General features: G+C 45.6%; 1 pseudogene; it reads right to left on the bottom strand.

Moving 5' to 3' along the window:
• Nucleotides 1-3,106: 3,106 nt before the first annotated feature.
• On the bottom strand, nucleotides 3,107-4,501 carry LOC118569981 (annotated as a pseudogene).
• Between the last annotated feature and the right edge of the window lie 599 nt (nucleotides 4,502-5,100).

Raw genomic sequence — 5,100 nt, 5'->3', positions numbered from 1 at the left:
ATCCGTTTAAAATGGGGAAATTACAAGCTACAGCGTGACTATCGAGTCTCCTCTGGCTTTTGTTTGTTTGTTTTTGTTTTTCGAGACAGGGTTTCTCTGTAGTTTTGGTGCCTGTTCCGGATCTCGCTCTGTAGACCAGGTTGGCCTCGAACTCACAGAGATCCTCCTGCCTCTGGCTCTGGAGTGCTGTGATTAAAGGCGTGCGCCACTCTCCTCCGGCTTTTGATAGATGGCTACGTTGTAATGTGAACAGTCAGTCACACAAAGTGCCTGGACTGTCCTAATTTTAGTACAGAGAAATAAACAGCACAAACGATCTGGCATGGTTAGTTAAGGACTGGATTAGCTGGTACTAACCTCTGTAGCTCCGGGCCTAGATGTGCAGGCATGGAAGGGCAAAGTTGAAATGGTGTAGAGTGCTCTCTGGAACTGAACGCCTGCCGCACACCAGCACCCTTGAAAGGCATCGTCCTAAGGAAAAGGGTGACTTAAGAGAGAGCACCGTGAAGACAACTATAAGAAAAACAAAAACCATTTAACTCTGATTAGAATTTGAAACTATACCTGTGTCTCCCAAGTTTGGCATTTACATTTATGACATGTGTGTTAGTAGAATCTTAAAAATGAAACTGTTCTTCCCACTTTACTCTCCCCTGCTCTGCAAAAGATTCCTGGGTAGGGTGTTTCTGGAGTGCCTGGAAAAAGCAAACAAGCCAATTTGGAGAGATAATAGGGATCCTCATAGAAAAGGACTTTTCAAAGATAAGCCTACGGGAAGTGGGGCCTAGTGATGTGGTCTCCTAATTCCAGCTGTTTGGGAGGAGAGGCTTAGGCAAGGAGATCAAAAAGTTCAGGGCCTGCCCTGCTGATTTAGTGATACTTTCAAAACAAAAGGAAAAGGCTGAGGATACCACCCAGGGCAGAGCACTCGCTTAACATATATGAAGGATGTTCTGGGTTTAATTCCCAGTAAATCTCTCTCTCACACACACACACACACACACACACACAAATAACAAAAACAAAAACCATGGAGTTCCTTTTTGTATTGGCCAACTACTTCCAGGCATGGGGCCTGCCCTCAAGTGTAGCTGATATACCCAATCATGCTCCATTGCAGAAAACAGAGCTTCCCTTTGTCAGCAGGTGTCAGTTGAAAATAGCAAGCAGGTGGCAGCACATAGCTTCAAGCTCAGCACTCGGGCAGAGAAACAGGCGGATCAGAGTTCAAGGCTAACATGGTCTACAGAGAGAGTTCTAGGCCAGCCAGGGCGACACAGAGAAACCCTGTCTCTCAAAACCAAAAAACGAAAGCAGCTTCTTGGTTAGGGATGAGAAATTGTGTCCATTTCCCCCTGCTCATTGACAGAATCGCATCTCCTTGAACCTGTGCAGGTTCTGTGCATGCCACCATGCATGCACAAGTCTCTTTTGTTCACATGTGTATCAGTTCTGTTTTATCTGGAATATCTGTTTAGTTGGAGTCATCCATTACCTCTAGCTCTTGCAGTCTCCTCTTTTGCATAGATCCCTGAACCTTAACAGGAGGGCTTTGATGAAAGCAACCTACTTAGGACTGACTGCTCCAAAGTCTCTCACTCTGTGCATACTGTCCAGTTGTGGGTCTCTATGCTAATTTCCACCTACTGCAAGAAGAAGCTTCACTGATGAGCATTGAGTGAGGCACTGATCTATGGCTAAAACAATGTCAACAGAAGTCATTCTATTGATATGTTCCTTTAGCAAGATAATAGTGATATATCCCCCCAGGCCTATGACCTATCTAGTCTCAGGTTCTTGTCCACTTTAGCAGTGTCAGGCAAGGGAGTGGACTTTAAATCCAATTTAAAAAGTAGTTGGTTACGCACACCCATGACATTTGTGCCATAACTGCTCTAGTATATCTTGCAGGCAGGTCGAAGTCTTAGGTCACAGGGTTTGTAGCTGGGTGATATTGATAATTACCTTTGTCTTCCAGTAGCCTTCAGAGTACCGTCTAGCACCATAAACACTAGTTAGTAGAGGTGTGTGGTGTTGGAATAGGAATGATGCCCACAGGCTAATATAGCTGAATGCTTGGTTATTAGGGAGTGGCACTATGTGAGAAGGAGGAGGTGTGGCCTTGTTAAATGCAGGATGTCACTGGGGTGGGCTTTGGGGTTTCAAAAGCCCAAGTCAGCCTAGTAACTCTTTCTTCCTGTTGCCTTTAGATTTGCATGTAGAACTCTGAGCTACCAGGCTGCTTGCATGTCTCTATTCTCCCCACCATGAAGACAATAGACTAAACTACTGAAAATGTAAGCAAGCCCAGTTAAATGCTTTCTTTTTATGAGACTTGTCATGGCCATGGTCTCTTCACAGCAATAGAACACTATGATAGGATGAAACTTCTGGTGAGGTGCCAGCTCAGCTTCTCTATGTTCAATGCCTGAAGTGTAACCTTCAGCAGTGGAGCCTTACCATCAGGCTGTGGAAAGCAGCTAATAGCTTTGGCAATAGCCTGTGATATTTGGGATGTGGTGTGTGTGTGTGGTGGGTGGGGGTGGGGGGGTTCCATGGAACCCTTTGACCAGTGACTCAAAGTGCTGCATTCCTGGCACTAGAGGTTTTACTTGGTAGCATATGATGACCAGTTGGGGCAGTGTCTCACCTATACATGATGACTTCATTAGATCCCTTTCCTATCTGTCTATGCTTTAGGAAGCCTCTACAATAGCAAGTTTTCGTATGACTATCAAAATGCCTTTAGTGTTAGCGTCCCCGCCCATATTTCCTCCTCCACTGCCCTGCTCTCCCAGCCCCCTCCCTGTATAATCCTGCTAGTCTAGTTTGTCCATTATCACGCCATAACAGTGTATTCTGTTTCCTTGTCCTTGAAAGACCCCTTCTCACCTGGTCCCTTACTAGGTACATAATCTCTGGTTATTTGACTGGTAGCACACATCAAAAGCTGATGTCTGCATGTAAGAGAAAACATGCAGTGTTTAGTTTGAGGGTTAGCTCAATAATTTTTAGAGTTCCATTTATTTGCCTTCACCTTTCATTTTTCTTTTTTTTATCTCTTTTGCACACCAGCAGAATTTACTTTATTTTAAAAAAATGACACAAAACAGGTCTGTACACATATTTACAGGTTAGAGGCCAGGAAACGTAGGTCCAAAGCTGGGAACAGGCCACTCACTTCTTGGAAATCTTGACTTGTTTGTGCTTGGGGGTGCCCACTTGAGGCAGACAGAGTCCACTGTGATAGGTGGTTTCTTATACTGGACACTTTTGAGGTGTTCCTCTACCAGCTTAGGTGTGACACAGATCACATGCTGGCTCTTCCAGTACTTAACCATGTTGAGGGACTGCAGGGGCTGATGATGTCATTCTGGGTGATGCTGGTCATCTGGCTAAGATCTTTGATAGACAATGTGCCCCTGGAAGTCTCGCAGGATCTCCAGCAAGACCCATGACATGTAGCTTCGGTAACTGAGTTTGCACAAGTCACTCGGTGTTTTCTCTGGAGAGCCTTCAGTACTCTCCAGCGTGGAGAGCTCATAACTGAAAGCGATGAGGAACTTCCCGTAGCGGGCCGCTGGTAGGGGGCCAGTGTCAGGATGCAGGCCACGTTGTTTCCATCTGGGGATTCCTTCTCCTTAGAAAAGTAGCGGACAATGTGGGCCCCTTGCCTGTCCACTTCTGTCAAGATGTAAAAGACAAAGGGCTCCACGTGAAAATACAAGGTCTGTGGTCCAGGGAAAGCTTGGCCGACAGGTTCTGGCCATCTATCCTATGGTCTTGCCGTCCACGTCATACACAGAGATGTTGCTCTTTGGATCGATCTCCTTCCCTGGGGGCTGCCGCCACTGACACTGGCCCAGGTGGAAGTGGTAGCTCTTCTCATACTTCATGTACTTGAGGCAGTACTGGCAGAGCCAAAGCTTGGGCTGCTTCCCATAGTCTTTTGGGAAAGGTGAGAAATACCAGGCATCGATTTCATAGTTCCCAATGTGGGTCTTGTCTACATACTTCACTTTGGTGATCGCCTCATGTTCCGTTTTCAAGGTTGCTGTGGTGGGGTCCATCTCTGCATAGGTCTTCTGTATGTGGTTGATCTCACCATGCTTTCGTTTTTTGGTTTCGAGTGATCTTGCACTCAGGCTGCTCCGCCGGCTCACTCAGGTATTTCTCAGAGTTCTTTTGCACAGCATCCTTCACCATCTTGGTCAGTGCTAGTCAGCTCTTGTCCACCCATTCGTCCAGTCGCCTGTTAAAACCCACATAGTGTACATAGAATTCTTCTCGGCCCGACTGGATCACTTCTGCTGAATGCCAGGTGCTATCGGGCCGCCGGCACAGGTCCGTTTCTCCGATTTCCACGGCGACTTCTGGTTCGCCACGCGCCGGGGTCTGGAGGCCCCTCGACAGCTGCATTTTTCCCGGGCCCGGGCTCGCCCTCCCCCACAATTCCCGAAGTTGTTGCAGCAACTGCTGCTGTCGCTCCCTGTGCCGCCATTGTGGTACCGGAAGTGATGAGGGAGACCAGCGAGACCTCATTTTTCTTAATAGGTGAATAATATTCCGTTGTGCTTCTTGACATCTGTGTTTCATCTTTTGAGAACTCCCCTTAGTTCTACATCCCGCTTTTTAGTTGGGTTTTGCTTCTTGATGTTTAGGTTTTTTTAGTTCTTTTATATTCTAAATATTAAACCTCTATCCCATTTTGTAGGCTGCTGATTTGCTAGATGATACTGTCCTTTGCCTCACAGAAGGTTTTTACCTTGATGAGCACTCACTTATTAGTTTTTGGTCTCCATGCCCTTGCTATCAATGTCCGATTCAGAAAGCCCTTTCTTGTGCCAATAAATCAAGCTTATTCCCCACTGAAAAGTTTTTCTCAATACGTAGGAGAGTATTTTTATAGCCATACAGTAGATCTCCCTCTTTTTATCCCCCTTGGTTTATTTTATATATATATAAATTAAAGGTTTTCAGTTTTTAAAACTCATGTTAATTGTTCCAGAGAAAGGTTCAGGACCATTAGCCACCTCATAGGTTAAAACCTATGTGATCACAGTTTTTAAATATATTTTTGTGTTTAATCATTATTTTTTT

This window comes from Onychomys torridus, chromosome 18, assembly GCF_903995425.1.
Source record: "Onychomys torridus chromosome 18, mOncTor1.1, whole genome shotgun sequence".
NCBI lineage: Eukaryota > Metazoa > Chordata > Mammalia > Rodentia > Cricetidae > Onychomys > Onychomys torridus.
Note: the sequence above shows the minus strand (reverse complement) of the source record. Positions and strands in the feature narration are given on the sequence as shown.